This window comes from Staurois parvus, unplaced genomic scaffold (assembly GCF_062004578.1).
Source record: "Staurois parvus isolate SC_StPar_1 unplaced genomic scaffold, SC_StPar_1.0 ptg000048l, whole genome shotgun sequence".
NCBI classification, from domain to species: Eukaryota; Metazoa; Chordata; class Amphibia; order Anura; family Ranidae; genus Staurois; species Staurois parvus.
The window spans coordinates 6,345,140-6,365,260 of NW_028317844.1; the positions used below are offsets into that span (position 1 = coordinate 6,345,140).

Sequence of the window (20,121 nt, forward strand, 5' to 3'; positions counted from 1 at the left end):
AGGATTGTAAAAATACCCAAAAACGACTATATATGTATGAAGCTATTGATAATATGAATGAGAATGACCTCATAAGCTAATTGCTGCCTTCATATCATCATCTTCCCCTGTTTCAAATCTATTATGTGTATGTGTAAAATCTAAAATGCAATGTTAACTAACATGGGTCTAGCAACAATGCATGTCAGAAAAAATAGATGGTATTAGTCCAAATTTACATATTGAGCTATTATCTTATGGATTATGTAGATGTATTGGACCTTACAAATCAAATATGATACATATTATTAGCCATGCGTTATTATAAATGTCCCTAATAAAAGTGTGCATCTTGTATCCCAATCCTTATATTCTCACTATTTGTTATAAACTAAATATTATTGCAATTAGCTAATCAATGTACATATAATATGGAATCATATATGCATGTGATAAACGCACAATCTTCTACATAAATGATCCCATATATTTATTAATAATCACTCAAGAAACAAGAGAGATCGAATTCTTTGTTTAGGCCTCTAGGGTCCAAACAATTCATCTCATAGATCCAATGGGATTCTTTTTTGCTTATTTCTCTAACTAAATTATCTCCTCTCCAATGTGTGTCATGTTTTTCAATGCCCCAGAATTCCAGGCCTTCAACTTGTCTGTGGTAATTCCGAAAATGTAACGGTACGTTATGATATTTATATCTTTTGGTAATATTATAAACGTGTTCTTTAATACATTATTTTAATGGAATTTTAGTTCTCCCAATATACATCTTATTACAAGGACATTTTAAAGCATACACCACTCTCTTTGTGTAACATGATATGAATTGTTTAATTGTATACTTTTTACCGTTAATGGGATTAATAAATTCCAATCTATGTTTGGGATTCCTTTTCACTCTAAAACAAATGTAAATCTACCACATTTGTAAAATCCTATTCCCTGAAAGAAAGTAAAATTCCTACTTGTACCAGGTGGAGTAGTTATATTCTTAACCACTTTATCACGGATATGAGGGGCTTTTTTGTATATAAATTTCGGTTTATTTAAAACTATGTCCTTCAGATCCTTATCAAGTTTTAATACATCCCAATGTTTAATAATAATTTTTTGTATATCTTTATGTTGCTTACTATATGGCATTACCATAGCTACAGTTGTGGCCAAAATTATTCAACCCCCAATGCTGTAAAGGGGTTTAGGGACTATAGTGTACATTTGGAATTGTATTCAGAATCAAATCCTACAAGGACGTTGTAACTACCCAAATGCAACTAAAATGACATCAATTGTTTATGTAATACAGTAGTAAATGGTTCTTATGTGGTTTCTTCATTGCCACAATTATTCAACCCCTTAAAGACTACCACTCTGAAGAACAGAGGTTCATACAGGTGCTTTCCATCAGGTATTGAAAACACCTGTGGATGTCACCGAGCAGCAATCAAGCATAATAAGCACCAATTAGGCAGCTTTAAAATGACTGTGATACTCAGCTCCTTCTAGACATTTACTGGTGTGGTTACAAACATGGTGAAGGCAAGAGAATGGTCCAGGAAGACAAGAGAAGAGGTGATTTCTCTTCACAGGAAGGGCAATGGCTATAAGAAGATTGCAAAGATGTTAAACATACCAAGAGACACCTTAGGAAGCATCATTCGCAAATTCAAGGCAAAGGGCACTGTTGAAACGCTACCTGGTCGTGGCAGAAAGAAGATGCTGACTTCGACTGCTGTGCGCTACCTGAAGCGTAGAGTGGAGAGAAGTCCCCGTGTGACTGCTGAGGAACTGAGAAAAGATTTGTCAGATGTGGGTACAGAAGTTTCAGCCCAGACAATAAGACGCACACTGCGTAATGAAGGCCTCCGTGCCAGAACTCCCAGGCGTACCCCCTTGCTGTCTCCAAAGAATAAGAAGAGTCGACTGCAGTATGCCAAAAGCCATGTGGACAAACCACAAAAGTTGTGGGATAGTGTTCTGTGGACTGATGAAACAAAATTAGAACTGTTTGGGCCCATGGATCAACGCTATGTTTGGAGGAGGAAGAACAAGGCCTATGATGAAAAGAACACCTTGCCTACTGTGAAGCATGGTGGAGGGTCAATCATGCTTTGGGGCTGTTTTGCTTCTGCAGGTACAGGGAAGCTTCAGCGTGTGCAAGGTACCATGAATTCTCTTCAGTACCAGGAGATATTGGATGGAAACGTGATGCAGTCCGTCACACACCTGAGGCTTGGGAGACGTTGGACCTTTCAACAGGACAATGATCCCAAGCATACCTCCAAGTCCACTAGAGCATGGTTGCAGAGGAAAGGCTGGAACATTTTGGAGTGGCCATCGCAGTCACCAGACTTAAATCCGATTGAGAACCTCTGGTGGGACTTAAAGAAAGCAGTTGCAGTGCGCAAGCCTAAGAATGTGACTGAACTGGAGGCCTTTGCCCATGAAGAATGGGCGAAGATACCCGTAGATCGCTGCAAGACACTTGTGTCAAGCTATGCTTCACGTTTAAAAGCTGTTATAACTGTAAAAGGATGCTGTACTAAGTACTAAGATTGAATGTCACTTGGGGGTTGAATAAAACTGATAATGCTGTGAGCACAGAAAAGACATTTGTGGTTATTTCATTATAACTGTTATGTTATATTTGTCTGACCTACAAGTGCCTCTTTAATGTAAATGTAAGCAAGATGACTGAATGATCAAAAGCAATGTCAAACTGGCCAAAACACTCAATTTCAGTGGGGGTTGAATAATTTTGGCCACAACTGTATATCATTATTATTGGTATTGTTCTTAAATTCTGTATCTGTTAGAAGATTCTTTCTATCTAGTATCTTAACATTTTCTCTTTCTACTTTTTTGTTGTTTTTTTTATCACCAATTTTGATATATATTTTTTAATTTATTCATTATTATCAACACATGTTTGGGTATTGATTGGCATTACAATCATGTATGGTTACACATAAGAGATCATGCAGCTATTAGAGATTTAATGCAAATACAGTTTTTATACTATATACAGGTAATAGGTCTTGATAGAGCGCGGCATCTATATTTTCTTTATTTGTATGCACTTATAAACGTCACCTATTTTCTCACTGTGTTGCCATTTAGCAAAAATATTTGCACAAATGATGGAAAAAGGGTATGAACTATAATATAGCAGATATTAGTTGTAAGCAAGTTACTTCATACTGTGTATGCATGGATTTATAATATAATAAGTGTTACAGTGTTAAGTGATTTTCATCAGTTGAGCACCTGCAGTGCTGAGGTAATTAAAGTGTGCTATTAGAAGGTTCACTCTGCAGGTTATTGATGAGCAGGAAATCTAAAATTTCCACATTTGTGTCTAAATAACAGAGAAATTATCATGTGAATTATCCATAGGGAGTATTCCACACAGAAATGCCTTATAGGCAGTATTGTTAGGAATTGTTCAGTGCATTAAGGGGAAAGTACCACCTGTTAAAAAGACTTGGAAAAGTGGGAAGGGAAAGGTTGGGAATATATAAAAAAAATACTAAAGAGGTGTCTTAGCAGGCAGTATATGAAGGAGAGGGATGTAGAGGGTATGACAAGGGGTGCAGTATGTGTAGGAGAGGAGTGAATAAGGTATGCCAAGGGCAAATATGTGCAAAAGAACATTGCACAGTATATGACAGCAGGCAGTATGTGCAGGAAAGGAGTGCAGAGGGTATGACAGCAGGCAGTATGTGCAGGAAAGGAGTGCAGATGGTACAAAAACAGGCAGTATGTGCAGGAAAGGAGTGCAGAGGTATGACAGCAGGCAGCATGTGCAGTAAAGGAGTGCAGAGGGCATGACAGCAGGCAGTATGTGCAGGAAAGGAGTCCAGAGGGTATGACAGCAGGCAGTATGTGCAGGAAAGGAGTGCAGAGGGTATTACAACTGATAAAATGTGCAAGATATGGTTTGAGGGTATGACAGTGGAAATTATGTTCAGGAGGAGTGCAGTAGAGGAGTCTGGAGGAATGATGGGGCTGTATGTGAAGGAGAAAAGTGTGGAGGGCAGGACAACAGACAGTTGTCTTCTCCAACCGCTGCGCTCCCTACAACCTCACTAACACCCCCTTCCCTCTCTCTGACCACAACTTGATTACCTTCTCTATCTCCTCATCCTCCAATGCCTACCCCTCCAAATGTCACACTACTACCAGCCGTAACCTCCGCAACCTTAACCCTGCCCCCCTCCACTCTGCAGCTGATCAACTCCACGACAGCATCCTCCCCCTGTCCTGCCCCGACTTGGCTATGACTGCCTACAACAACGCACTGTCAACAGCCCTTGACTCACTAGCGCCTTTAACCACACACAACATCAGATCCCGACCGCTCCAGCCCTGGCAGACCGATCACACCAAAACCCTCAAACGACACAGTCGTGCCCTGGAGTGACTATGGCGCAAAACCAAATCCCAACAAGCCTTCACCCGCTACAAATCTGCCTTCCACACCGCCAAGCAAGCCTACTTCCTGACCCTCATCAAGGCCCTCTCCTTCAATCCTCGCCGACTCTTCTCCACCTTCAACTCTCTACTCTCACCACCCCCACCTCCACCCAGCACCTCACTCACCGCCCTTGAGATTGCCAATCACTTCAAAAACAAGATTGACACAATTCGCAAGGACATCGCCACAACTCACACGCCCTCTCAACCCGTCCCCTCTCACACAGCTACCCCCTCATCCCCCCTCTCCCTCGACATAACCCGCAGGGACTTTGTCGCTGCTCAAACTCCCTCCAACCCCGTTTCCCCTCACTCAGCTACCCCCTCATCACCCCTCTCCCATGGCCCCACCACTGCTCTGACCTCCACTTCCACCCCACCCTGCATTCCTCATACTGAACCCCCCCCTACACTCCACACCTTTGACCTTACTACCATCGAGGAAGTCTCCAAGATCCTCTCTGATGCCCGCCTCACCACCTGCCCCCTCGACCCTATCCCCTCACAACTCCTATGACCTCCCTCCCCCTCCATCCTACGCTCCCTCACCCACATCTTTAATCTCTCCCTCTCCTCCGGCACTTTCCCCTCCCTTCTGAAACATGCACACATCACCCCCATACTTAAAAAGCCCTCCCTGGACCCTAAAGACCCGAACAACCTCAGACCCATCTCCCTGCTCCCATTTACATCCATACTCCTCGAGCGCCTAGTCTACACCCGCCTAAGCTCTCACCTCAAGACAACAACCTCCTCGATCCCCTACAGTCCGGCTTCCGTCCCCTACACTCCACCGAACCTGCCTTACTTAAACTCTCCAACGACCTGCTAACCGCCAAAGCTAATGGCAACTATTCAGTGCTCCTACTCCTTGACCTCTCTGTGGCCTTCGACACAGTCGACCACCCCCTCCTCCTCAAAAAACTACACTCCCTTGGCCTCAGAGATTCTGCTCTCTCCTGGCTCTCATCCTACCTGTCACAACGCTCTTTCAGCGTTACCTATAATGTTACCACCTCCCCCTCACTCCCCCTCTCTGTTGGGGTCCCTCAAGGTTCCATCCTCTGGCCCCTTCTCTTCTCCATCTACACCTTCTCCCTTGGCCAACTCATACACTCTCATGGCTTCAACTACCACCTATATGCCGACACACAAATCTATCTCTTAACCCCCCACCTCACCACCTCAGTCTCTGCCCAAATCACACACCTACTGAGCGACATATCAGACTGGATGTCGCTCCACTTCCTTAAACTGAACCTCTCCAAAACTGAGTTTCTTGTCTTCCCCCCAGCCCGGACACCACCCCCCATTGACTTCTCCATCACATCCAACAACGCCACCATCAAACCCGCCCCGCAGGCCAGAGTACTTGGTGTCATTCTGGACTCCAACCTATCCTTCCAGCCCCAAGTCCAGTCTTTAACAAGCTCGTGCAGACTCCACCCCCGCAACATTGCCAAAATACACACGTTCCTAACCCCAGAAACCACTAAACAGCTCATCCACTCCCTCATCATATCACGACTCGATTACTGCAACTCCCTCCTTACTGGTCTGCTTCGCCGCTGGCTATCCTCGCTTCAGTCGATCCTGAATACGGCTGCCAGACTCATTCACCTTTCCAACCACTCCGTTTCCGCCACCCCCCTCTGCCAATCCCTCCACTGGCTTCCGATTGCACAACGGATCAAATTCAAAATCCAAACACTGACGTACAAAGCCGTCCACCATACTGCCCCGAACTACATCACTGACCTAATATCCAAGTACCACCCAGCACGCACACTCCGCTCCACACAAGACCTCCTTCTCTCTAGTTCCCTGGTCTCCTCCTCCCATGCCCACCTCCAGGACTTCTCCAGGGTGTCACCCATGCTCTGGAACTCCCTGCCCCAACCCATCAGATTATCACCTACTCTCCTCTCCTTTAGGCGCACCCTGAAAACCCACCTCTTCAGGGAAGCCTACCCCACCCCCTGCTAACTTGCCGACCTCCTCCACTCTTCCTACCACTCCATCCCCCACAGCTATCTCCTCCTGTGCCACCATCCCCTCCCTCCTAGATTGTAAGCTTGAAAGAGCAGGGCCCTCAATCCCCTCATGTTTTGCATTGTATTGTTGTTGTTCTGTCACATGTTCTGCCCCCCTTTGTAATGTACAGCACTAAGCGAACTATTGGCGCTTTATGAATACTGTATAATAATAATAATATGCAGCAGTGGGGTTTGGGGGGCATGAGAGTAGGCAGTATGTGCAGAATTAGAGTGCGCAGAGGAATGCAAAGTGTATAGGCTGTTTGTGTATTAGAGGAGTCCAGAGGTATGGCAAGGGGGCATTATGTGTAGAGATTAGCTTGGAGGGTATGGCAGTGGGTATAACGGTTAATCTTTTGACTCACAAATGGCGGTTACTGAACTTTCCATAATTGGCAACAGAATCACTAAAAATGTGGTCATAGCCTTACAGGTGAATGACAGGGGTGAAGAAATGTGTCCTAAAATGCATTTGGCACCCTTTTACCATGGCCAATTATAAAGCAGCAGCATGGGAGCCAAACTCTTCAGTCAGATAGTTTTACAGAGGAAGGGTAGAGTAGGGTAAATGTGCAAGCTACTAGCAGCTGGGGGAATAATGCGATATAAGCAGAAGTATAGGTGCTGAGAAGTTAAAGCACATACAATGGGTACTGAGTGTGGAATAGGTGCTAATTGGTTATTGCGCCTGAGCTGGGATTAGAAGGTGTATGCTGGGGACAGGTGAATGAGGGGTTGATTCACATGCTAATTGGGGGGTTAAAGGTAAAGTATGATCAAAGCTCTTTTGGCCATGCACTCCTGTGACCCAGACTCAGACTACAGCAGGCTAAAGTCTACTGTTGGCTGATGTCACACAGCCAGTCTGGGCTCTGCGGGGATCCCAACAATAATGGAAGGATGCAGGAGAAAGACTAACCAATATGTGTTTGTGTTGGAGAAGGGATCTCACAGGTGAAAGACCAATTTGTTTGCTGGGGGTGGGATCTCACTGGGAAAAGAACAGATTTTGTGCTGGAATTGTATTGTTACTTGGGAAGGACCAAGAAGAGGTTGATTTGCACAGAGGCAAAGTGAAAGTAGAATCTAGAAGTGATATGCTGAATTATTTATCAGTGGAAAGTTTCTTTACTAACTTGACATGTTATATGTTATTTTATTGTTTTCCCTATATCTTTTAGAGCTAACTGGGTTAGATTTTCCTGTGCCCTAGTGGAGTTCAATGTGATTGCAGTACCAGATTTTCTTAAGATGGTTTTTTGCCTTCTCCAGCACGCTATAGTAGTGTTTATGCAAGCACTGACATATACCCAAGTACAGCTGCGCACAGTTATTCATTTCTGCATGCAGCACCCGGGCTGTCTGGGTAAGGAAAATACGCTGGAATTTACACTGCACAGACACAGGTGCCCATATGCAAGAGGCCATATACTACTTTATGGAGGAGGAAGGGATATTGTTGTGATGACACTTCTCTCCCTTTAGAGATTTGCACATTCTTTATTAAGTGTGGAGCTGGATTAGCTCTCACCATCGAGATAGTCATGTGTTCTGTTCAGATGAAAAAGTCCAACACTTCCATTGCTTCTCTGCCTTTTGGCTAGGATAAAGTATAGTATCTGTTCTTATCAGTTTAATATCTGATACTGCCCCTATCTGGGGACCATATATTAAATAGATTTTTAGAACAGGGAAATGGAAGAAAAGCTTGCTCTTTCCACTCAGTGCATCAACCTATTATTGTTGTACCTTCGCACCCTAAAATAACACAGTCCCCTCTGGAATCTATGCACAGTGTACTGCTCTTTGGCCTCAGATTCTTCTGCATACCAACTGCAGACAGGCTACAGCAAGCTGCAAGCTGCTCATGAACCTTCTCCTCTTGCGCAGTGAGGAATGGGGCACTTGAGTGAGTGTAAAGCAGTCCATTGATGATAGATAAAAAAACCTTGTTCCTCCCAAGACATCTTGCTCTCTAGCGCCCTTGTTACCTCTTTCCACACTTCCTCCAAGAATTTTCCAAAACCTCTCCCATCCTTTGGAACTCCTTCCCCAAGTGTCCAGTCAGCTCCTACCTGTCTGGCTTTAGGCGATCCTTGAAAACACCATCCCCTGCAGCTATTTCCTTTTGTGCCACCTGCCCCTCGCTTGAGATTGTAAGCATCATGAGCAGGGCCCCTCTATTCCTCCTGTATTGAACTGTATTGTATTTGTACTGTCCCCTTTATATTGTAAACGGTTGGCGCCATATAAATCCTGTATAATATTAATAATAATTATGTTACCACCAGTTTTTGTTACATGATACCCATCAACTAAAGACTCCTTTTGATTTCTTTGCTTACCCTTTCAATGCCTAAAGAATGTAGATAGTAACATTGTAAGAACAATTCACTATGGTGAAATCATTGTTACCTGTCCTAACGTGCAAAATGCGCTGTAAACATGATTGCCATAACAGCAGTGAGTGTCCGGAAGCTGTTTGCATTATGTTACTTTTCCAGTTACATTTAGAGAACCACCTCTTTTACTTTATGTAATTTTTCTACCGAGAAGCTAGCTGCCAGTTGTTAATTTAATACTCAGGTCAGTAATATAAGCTTAAGTATTCTGGCAGGAAATGGAAAACTCCTTGGATTATGTAGTAGTGACAAATTTTCCTTTGTGGATTGGCTAGAACCTCATGTTACATGTAAACGTTGTGTAGCCCATTGGAGAAGCATCCAGTGAAATCTGGCCTGTATATAGAAGAACTATGTGGTGCTTGGCTTAGCCATTCACAGTATTATGGTCCCATGGCAACTAAGGGGAGGACAATTCATCATTCAAAACAGCACTGAAAGGCTATGTTCAACAAAAAGTAATTTTAATGAAAGTATAATGAAGTGCATTCACATACCTTCCCTTGTGTTAATGTATCTGAATTTAGTGCACAAAATGACACATAACTACTATGTTGTGGCTAAATGTAGTTTTAGCTTCAGGAGCTAAATCATACTTCTTTGTTAAACAGTTGGCTCATAGAGATAACATAAAGTAATTTTGTAAGCACAGGGGAAAAATAATTATATATATATATATATATATATATATATATATATACAGTGCTCAGCATAAATGAGTACACCCCAAAAGATTTGTCAGAGAACCTTTACTTTACTTTCAGAGTCAACATTTTCTATGGGACACTATACTACAAAATACTTCCACAAATGTGGGCCATTAATCGCACACAAGATTTGTTCATTTGCACACATAAAAAAGTATTTTTCCTAACAAATTCATTCAAGACCATGTTGCAAAAATGAATACTCCCAAATGAAAGTCTTGGGAGCAAAGCTAAATTTTAGACAAAATCCTAATTAACAAGAATCAACTACAGGTGAGTCTGTTCATTAAACAGATGTCCAGCAGACAGTTGATTATAAAAGAGCATTACTTAACAAAGAAAACCCCTCCCCATTTCATCCTGTCAACAATGGCACCACATGGAAAAGAAATGTCAGAAGGCCTGAGAAAGAAAATAATTTCTTTACACAAGAAAGGTGAAGGCTACAAGAAGATCAGCAAACCTTTACTTATCAGTCAGAATACTGTAGCAAAAGTGATTCAAAAATGTAACAAAGATGGAACTGCAACCATCTCACAGAGATGTCCACAGAAGTTAACACCTCAACAAGAGCATCTTCTGATGAGAAGGGTTGAAGAAAATCGCCATGCACGTTCACTGCAGTTAGCTAAAGAAGTAGAAAGCCAAACTGGGGTGATTGTTTCCCGTGACACAATAATGCATACACTGCAGAGAAATGGCATGTATAGGTGTCATCCACAAATGGAGCCTCTCCTAAAGCCCATGCACAAAAAAGCCCACCTAGAATTTGCTAGGGCCCATGCTGAAAAAGACGTCTACTGGGACTCTGTACTCTGGAGTGATGAGACCAAGATAAATGTTTTTTTGAACTGTTAGCTTCAAAACTGTATGGTGTTGCAAAGGTAAGGAGTACAAAGAAAAAAATGCATGATGCCTACAGTAAAACATGGTGGTGGCAGTGTTCTTCTGTTGGGCTGCATGAGTGTTGCTGGTGTCAGGGAGCTGCATGTCATTGATGGTATCATGAATTCACAGATGTAGTGCTCTATAGTGAAAGAGAAGATGCTACCAACAGTCCATGCCCTTGGTCGTCGTACACTTTTCCAATGGACAATAATCGAAAACACACATCTAAGGTCACTGTTGCATTTCTGAAGAAGAACAGGTTGAAAGTGGTTTAGTGGCCAAGTATGTCTCCTCTTTTGAACCCAATCGAACTTCTATGGGGAATTCTGAAGAGACAAGTTGAACATCACTCTCCATCCAGCATCCAGGCTCTAAAAGAGGTAATTCTTGTAGAATGGAAAAAGATCAATATTGTAATATGTTACCAACTTGTTCATTCATTGGTGCTGTCCTTACAAATCATAGAGGTTATGCAAAATACTAGATGGAGTAGTTTTTGTTGTGGGGTGTATTCACTTTTGCATCAACTAATTTGAGTAAAACTGTTCTATTATTACCTTACTTTCATGTAATGAGCTAAACAAATGTTCTATAAAACTCAGTTTTGTAAAAATTTTGGAAATTGTCTTTGTGTTCATTGAGATATTGATTAAAATCTTACTTTTCAAAAGGGGTGTACTCGTTTATGCTGAGCACCGTGTTTGTGTGTGTATGTGTGTGTATGTGTGTGTATGTATGTGTATATATATATCTATATATCTATATATATATTTATATATATAGATATATAGATATATATAATGTATTTATTTAGGCTTATTCATCAAGGGAGAACAAAGAGTAGTAATCAGATGCAGAATGGAGTAACAGCCCATCAGATGTCTTTTTACAATTCATTCTGATTGGCTGCTCTAAGTTTATCGTGCATAGCATGTCGCTTTTAGCCTCGTTGAATTAAAGTAGTTGTAAACCTTTACATATACCCAGTGAAGTGTTTGGCTATGTGATACACAGAGATGTAACAAATCCCCCTACATAACTTGTACCTGTTTATCTGCAGCCATCTCTTCTCTACATTTGTTCAAAGTGCAGAATTTTTTATAGCTTGTCTGAACTTTCATATCAATCAGGGGGCGGAGAGCTGAAAATACACTGCAGAAGAGGGAGAAGAGCTGAGAGCTTATTAGAGGGAAGAGACACAGTCCCCTCCACACAGCACACAGGAATAGAGCTGAGGCTGTCCATTAAAGGCTGTGTACTGGAGCTCTCTCCCCTGTCACCTTTTTATCTCTTGGTCTCATGCAGAAAGCAGAGGAAGGAGGCAGTAGACAGAAATGACACTTTAATTAAGACAAGTACACACTATGGAGGGATGTGCTTTGTTCATATTTCAAGACTGAGGTTTACAACCACTTCAACCTGCCTGCATCTAGGACCTAGCACGTATGGGCTTCAGTGTGTATAATTCAATGTGTACAGTGGGCTGTACACTTTGAAACATTTAAAACATTCTTAAATTTTTTCAGCCATCTTTAACGATTTGACGCCCGGCCTATGGCCAGATGGTGTCAGGGATCCCCTCGATCCCCGCCGCGTTGGTCCCGGCGCAGGCGCAGTATGCCGCCCGGCGCAGGGACTCGAGCACTGATTCCGGGCCGGCCGCGGCGTTCGAGTTCGCGCATGCGCAGTAGAAGCCGCGGCCGCCCGCTGGGCACCAATGGCAGCGCAGGGCGGGATATTTAAACGACCCTGAGCTGTCATTCAGTGCCTTCTGGTCTTTCCTGCATTCTGAATCCTGTGAACCTGTACCCTGTAAGTTATTGACCCGGATTGTACCTGACCTTGCTGTTTTCTCCTGTTCTGACCCTTGCTTTGCCTGACCTCTCTCCTGAATGCCCCCTATTGGATTTGACCTGCTGTTGCTGACCTGGCGTGTGACCCGACCATTCTATGCCCGCTGCCTTGTACCTTGCCGCCCTCTCTGTTACCAACCCGGCCCGTCTGACCCTGCTCATCCATCCATCCATCCCGTGCAGTGGGGTCTTCTGACCTCCTCACATCAGACTCTTCCCCGTGGGAGCCCCTTGCGCATACTACTACCACTGACGGACGCACCCGGTAGTCACGACCTGGTCTCAGGGAGCTCCAAGTCCATCCCCACCATCAGGGGCCCTGGTGAACAAGCACCCTGGGACTTAGACTCCGTGCGCTGGGGACGCCTATTCAGTGGAGTGCTAGTAGTACCGCCGGGCGGTCCCTTACAGTACCAGAAGGCCATGACTGAGTCTAGAGGAGGTCCCTCGCCGCTGGAGGAGATCTGCAGGCACCTATCCAATTTGACACAGGCCGTATCGGCCCTGCAGGATAGATGTCAGCAGATTGAAACTCAATTCCAGGCCTGCACTATATCCGTTCCTGCCCCACAAGCCGCGGTCCCCACACCTCCAGCTGTAGCAGTCCCTGTGCTGGTGTCTGGGGCATCCGCACCACTCCCGGCGGCCGACCCCCGAGTACCCTTACCAGAACGTTTCCACGGGGACCGCACTCGGTTCAGATCATTCCGCGAGTCCTGCCTCCTCTATTTTGAGCTACAACCCCGAACCTTCGTGACTGAATCCGTGAAGGTGGGGTTCGTCATATCCCTCCTGCAGGGTGAACCCCAAGACTGGGCCCATCGATTACGGGGAAAAAATGACCCTCACCTTGGTTCGGTTGACAGTTTTTTTTATGCTATGGCCATCCTTTATGATGACCCGCAGCGGGCAGCTTCTGCTGAAGCTACTCTGTACACACTCCGGCAAGGCCGCTGAGCGGCGGAGGAGTACGCATCTGAATTTAGGCGGTGGATGGGGGATACTCGCTGGAACGAGTTCGCACTCCTGCATCAGTTCCGTGTTGGCCTATCAGACGCCTGAAAGACGAGCTCGCCCGGGTGGAGGTACCTGAGACTTTAGAGGACCTAATAGCACTGACCATTAAAATTGACCGTAGACTGCGGGAACGCAGGTTTGAGAGGTCCGGCCAGGGTCACGGAAATCCCTGGGGATCATTTCAGGGTCCCAGTCAAACACCTAGGCCAGTCATCCAAAACCGGCCACCTGGAGACAACCCCGAACCCATGCAGCTCGGCCTGGCACGGCCTAAACTATCCCCAGAGGAACATCTGCGCAGACGATCCCAGAACCTGTGCCTCTATTGCGGAGAAGCTGGTCATATGGCGCGTTCCTGCCCGCAGAAACTGAGTAAGTGCACCTCTTCTTCCTTATCCCTTGGCAATGTTGGTCCATCCCAATACTTAGTGGTGCCCCTTTCCTTTCAGCTTCCAGAAAGGACCGTGGAAGTATCGGCCATAATTGACTCTGGGGCATGCAGCTGCTTCGTGGATATTAATTTTGCTCACCAGCAGGGTATTCCCCTTCAATTGAAACAGAAGGGGTTCAATATTTATTTGGCCGACGGTTCCCGAATAAAATCGGGGGTAGTGAACCAGGAAACCCCCTCCATCACCACTGTCATTGCCGGCCAGCACCAGGAACTCCTCCGCCTGGATGCTATAGCTTCACCCCTCTTCCCAGTCATTCTGGGGCTCCCATGGTTACGGGCCCATAACCCCCAGATTGACTGGGAGACCGGAGTAATCACGTTCCCTTCCCCATACTGTCGAATATACTGCCGCACTTCGGGCCCGGGGACCCCCCAAATCCTCCTGTGCTCTGAGGGGGAAGCTGAATTAAAACAAGTAATCCCTGCGGCCTACCATGGGTTTCTAGATGTGTTCAGCAAACGGGGAGCTGATACTCTACCCCCCCACCGCCCTTATGACTGCCCCATTGACCTGTTACCCGGCTCAGAAATTCCTTTTGGGCGAATCTTCCCCCTTTCAGAGCCCGAATTGGGGGCCCTAAAGGAATATATCGAGGACAGCCTCCAGAAGGGGTTCATCCGCCACTCCACTTCACCGGCGGGGGCGGGAATCTTCTTTGTTGAAAAGAAGGACAAAACCTTAAGGCCATGTATCGATTACAGGGAATTGAACAGGGTCACGATAAAAAACCGTTACCCACTACCGTTAGTACCTGAGCTGTTCCAAAGTTTAAAGTCAGCAGTAGTTTTTACCAAGCTGGATCTGAGGGGGGCGTACAACTTGATTCGCATAAGGGAGGGGGACGAGTGGAAGACGGCCTTCCGTACCCGCTTCGGTCATTTTGAATATCTGGTCATGCCGTTCGGGTTGTGTAATGCTCCGGCCACGTTTCAACATTTTGTAAATGATATTTTTAGGGACTTTCTGGATGTCTTTGTGATCGTTTATTTAGACGACATTCTGATTTTTTCCCCGTCTCTGGGGGAACACAGAATACATGTAGCAAAAGTATTGGGGCGGTTGCGGCAGCATGGGTTGTACGCCAAGGCAGAAAAATGTTGTTTTGAACAATCCAGCATTGCCTTCTTGGGCCTGATTATCTCCACCGCGGGGGTCGCGATGGATCCCTAGAAGGTCGCTGCAATACTGGATTGGCCTGAACCCACAGACAGGAAAGGCGTCCAGCGATTCATCGGCTTTGCAAATTTTTACCGGAAGTTCATCAAGAACTTCTCGGGTCTGGTCTCCCCCATTACTCAGCTAACCAAGCTGGGAACCCGATTCAGATGGACACCAGAAGCGCAGGGAGCTTTCGAAGCCTTAAAGAAACTGTTCACTTCGGCACCCATTTTGGGTCACCCAGACGCCGCTCTGCCCTACATCTTGGAGGTAGATGCATCGGAGAATGCGGTAGGCTCCATCCTCTCCCAACGAAAAGGCACCAAGGAACTGCTCCACCCGGTAGCGTTCTTCTCACGGAAGCTGACCCCAGCGGAGAGGAACTATGATATCGGTGACCGTGAGCTACTAGCGATCAAAACGGCGTTAGAGGAATGGAGGTACCTGCTGGAAGGTGCGGTGCACCCTATCTTAATATTTACTGACCATAAGAACTTAGAGTATCTGAGAACTGCCAAGCGTCTACGCCCGCGACAGGCGAGATGGGCACTATTCTTTTCAAGATTCAACTTCCATATTACGTACCGGCCGGGATCAAAGAACACTAAGCCGGATGCGTTATCACGGATGTACGAAGACGCCAAGGAGACCCCAGTACCTGACACCATCCTGTCCTCGGGTAACTTCTTGGTCCTTCAGTCGGACCTTCGTTCCAGGCTAATGGAGGCATCCACAAAATTCTCTACCCCAGGCGGAGGGCCGCTCCAGAACAAGGGGGGACTCCTATGGAGGGAAGATCGAATTGTGGTGCCGGAAGAAGCTCGAACCCTGGTCTTGGGGCATTGCCACGACCACCCAATGGCGGGGCACTTTGGCCCAGAAAAGACCCTGGAACTTCTCCGACGCTCATTCTGGTGGCCAGACATGGCTAAAGATTGTAAGGGCTATGTCAGGTCCTGTGTCACCTGCCAGAAGAACAAGCCCTCAAGAAACAAGGTTTGGGGTCTGCTGCGACCCTTACCTATTCCTGAACGGCCTTGGCAAAAGATCTCACTGGACTTTATAGTCGAGCTTCCGCCATCCCGAGACCACACGGCAATCCTGGTAGTCGTGGACCGCTTGTCCAAGATGTCCCACTTCATCCCGTTGAAGAAGACCCCCTCGGCGGCCGAGACCGCGCGAGTCTTCATTCGTGAGGTAGTCAGGTTGCATGGGGTCCCCGAAGACATTGTCTCGGACCGAGGGGTCCAGTTCACGTCCAGATTCTGGAGAGCACTGTGCAAAGCCCTGGACATCAAATTATCTCTCTCTTCTGCGTTCCACCCTCAAACTAACGGTCAAACCGAAAGGACCAATCAGACCTTAGAGCAATATTTAAGATGCTATACCTCGTTTACTCAAGATGACTGGCTGCCACTCCTTCCTTTAGCAGAATTTGCGTATAACAACGCCCGCCACTCAGCCACAGGGCAGTCCCCGTTCTTCGCCAACTATGGCTTTCACCCAGTCTTCCTCCCGGATTTGGTGTCGGAATGCCCAGTACCAGCAACACAAGATGTGGTAACGTTCTTCGCTGCGAACAATAAGAAGCTTCAAGTGGCCATCAGTCGGGCCCAGGAAAACTACAGGAAAGCATTCAACAGGAAACGGAGAGGAGATCTGGTATTGCGGCCTGGGGAGAAGGTTTGGCTGGCGACGTCCAATCTAAAGATGCTGTGCCCGTCAAAGAAGTTGGGACCCAAATTCATAGGCCCCTTCTGCATTAAACGGATGGTTAACGAAGTAGCCTATGAACTCGCCCTCCCTGACACGCTCAAGATCCACCCGGTCTTTCATGTATCCCTTCTGAAGCCTGTGGTCCCAGACGCCTTCCCTGACCGGGAATCTAGACCCCCGGAAGCGGTAACGGTCGAAGGAGAAGAAGAATTTGAGGTTGAAACTATCCTGAAGTGTCGAAGGAGGGGAGGCCAGACCCAATTCCTTATCAAATGGAAGGGCTATGGTCCTGAGGACAATTCTTGGGAACCAGCCCATAATGTCCATGCACCCAGACTTGTCCGGAGGTTCTTTCGCGATCACCCGTGGTGGAGAGATCGGGTGGGCATCCGGAGGTTGCCCGTAGGGGGGGGGCAATGTCAGGGATCCCCTCGATCCCCGCCGCGTTGGTCCCGGCGCAGGCGCAGTATGCCGCCCGGCGCAGGGACTCGAGCACTGATTCCGGGCCGGCCGCGGCGTTCGAGTTCGCGCATGCGCAGTAGAAGCCGCGGCCGCCCGCTGGGCACCAATGGCAGCGCAGGGCGGGATATTTAAACGACCCTGAGCTGTCATTCAGTGCCTTCTGGTCTTTCCTGCATTCTGAATCCTGTGAACCTGTACCCTGTAAGTTATTGACCCGGATTGTACCTGACCTTGCTGTTTTCTCCTGTTCTGACCCTTGCTTTGCCTGACCTCTCTCCTGAATGCCCCCTATTGGATTTGACCTGCTGTTGCTGACCTGGCGTGTGACCCGACCATTCTATGCCCGCTGCCTTGTACCTTGCCGCCCTCTCTGTTACCAACCCGGCCCGTCTGACCCTGCTCATCCATCCATCCATCCCGTGCAGTGGGGTCTTCTGACCTCCTCACATCAGACTCTTCCCCGTGGGAGCCCCTTGCGCATACTACTACCACTGACGGACGCACCCGGTAGTCACGACCTGGTCTCAGGGAGCTCCAAGTCCATCCCCACCATCAGGGGCCCTGGTGAACAAGCACCCTGGGACTTAGACTCCGTGCGCTGGGGACGCCTATTCAGTGGAGTGCTAGTAGTACCGCCGGGCGGTCCCTTACAGATGGTGTCCGCAAAAATGCATTACCTTTCCGGGAGGCCGCCATATGGCGTCCTCCCGCACATGCGCAGTTCACGCGCTTGCAGAGCCGCGCAGCGGCGCGATCTGTCACCAGCCGTGTACCTCGGACAAGGCCGATGACAGATCTGAGTACCGGCCCCCGTTGCCGGTACCATGTGACCTGCTGTGACCAATCACAGCAGGTCACATGACAGTTGTATACAATGGATGGCTTCATTCATGCCATCCATTGTATACTAGTGTCTAGCTGTGAATATTCACAGCTAATCACATGCACATGTCATGTGATTAGCTGTGGCCAAATCACAGCTAAGCACAAAAAAAAAAACCCTGAATGAATCAATGTCATTCAGGAAAATGCTTGCTTATAGCAAAGTAATTCTTTGCTATAAGCAAATTGTATAAAAAACAAAATACTGATCACTTCCCCAAAGTAGTACAATGTTACTATGGTAACATTGTACTACTTTGGACATAGTGAAATATGAAAGAAAAATCTTAAAAAAAGATAAAAAATTTAAAATAAAGAGAAAAAAATATATATATATATTTTTTTTCACACTGTCACCAGTCAGTGTCCCTGATCACCGCCATGCCAGTTATATGATGACGCTGTACTGCACTGGTGACAGTATGTAAAAAACTTTTTTATTTTTTCATTTTCCGAAACATTATGACAAAAAAATACGACTTCAAAAAACTCGCCATGCCTCTTATGAAGTACGTCGGACTGTCTACTTTGCAAAAAGGGGTCATTTGGGGGATATCTGTACTGTTGTGACATTCTTGGACCTCAAGAAATTTGATTGGCTGTCAGTACTTCAGGATTGATCAATATTCAGATCTATACCATAGTTTGTGAACTCTATAACTTTCCTACAAACTAAAAAATACATCCTAATTTGGGTTATTTTCACCAAAGACATGTAGTAGAATACATCTCGGCCTAAATTTATGAAGAACAATTATTTATTTGTAAACTTTTATAACAGAAACAAAGAAAAGCGTGTTTTTTTTTCAACATTTTCGGTCTTTTTTGTTAATTTAGCAAAAATAAAAACCCCAGCGATGATTAAATACCACCAAAAGAAAGCTCTAGTTGTGTGAAGAAAATGATAAAATTTTAGTTTGGGTACTATGTTGTATGACCGCGCAATTGTCATTCAAAGTGTGAGAGCACTGAAACTTGAAAAATGGCCTGGGCAGGAAGGTGTAAAATTGCACGGTATTGAATTGGTTAAGCAGCTAGTAGGCTTTGGTAAGCTTCTGTACTACTTTAAAGCCCAAAACCTATTGGAATTAAGGGGTTACGTTCCGAGGGTCTATAGTTTATGTTCTTCTGAATTCCATGTGCTTTTTTAGGAGTTGCCTTGACCGTATATTTGCTGTAGCATTAGATCAATGACTGCTTATTTTTTGGCTGAAAAATTGACAGAAAACGCTTGCTGTCATTTACTAATTTTCACATAATGTCTTGCAATTTTGAATAGGTAAATACATACAGTCATGGCCGAAATTGTTGGCACCCTTGATATTTTTCCTGAAAATCAAGTATTTCACACAAAAAAGGTATTGCATTAACACATGTTTTGCTATACACATGTTTATTCCCTTTGTATGTATTGGAACAAATATAAAACAGAGGCAGAAAAGCAAATATGACATAATGTCACACAAAACCCCAAAAATGGGCTGGACAAAAGTATTGGCACCCTTAACTTAATATTTGGTTGCACACCCTTTGGAAAACATAACTGAAATCAGTCGCTTCCTATAACCATCAATAAGCTTCTGACACCTCTCACCCGGAATTTTGGACCACTCTTCCTTTGCAAACAGCTCCAGGTCTCTCTTATTGGAAGGACACCTTTTCCCAACAGCAATTTTAAGATCTCTCCACAGGTGTTCAATGGGATTTAGATCTGGGCTCATTGCTGGCCACTTCAGAACTCTCCAGCGCTTCTTTGCCATCCATTTCTGAGTGCTTTTTGACGTATGTTTGGGGTCATTGTCCTGCTGGAAGACCCAGGATCTTGGACGCAAACCCAGCTTTCTGACACTGGGCCCTACAGTGCGACCCAAAATCCTTTGGTAATCCTCAGATTTCATGATGCCTTGCACACAGTCAAGGCACCCAGTGCCAGAGGCAGCAAAACAACCCCAAAACATCATTGAACCTCCACCATATTTTACCGTAGGTACTGTGTTTTGTTCTTTGTAGGCCTCATTCCGTTTTCGGTAAACAGTAGAATGATGTGCTTTACCGAAAAGCTCTATCTTGGT

The 20,121-nt window shown here is 45.7% G+C and overlaps 1 protein-coding gene and 1 non-coding gene across 3 annotated transcripts in view; both read left to right on the forward strand.

Moving 5' to 3' along the window:
• Window positions 1–20,121, forward strand: part of PDSS2 (decaprenyl diphosphate synthase subunit 2) — a 235,444-nt gene that overhangs the window by 74,166 nt on the left and 141,157 nt on the right. The gene's annotated exons all lie outside the window — the stretch shown is intronic.
• Window positions 8,090–8,271, forward strand: LOC149470326 (U2 spliceosomal RNA). Its single transcript, XR_016309244.1, has one exon. It is a non-coding gene; the product is annotated as a U2 spliceosomal RNA (small nuclear RNA).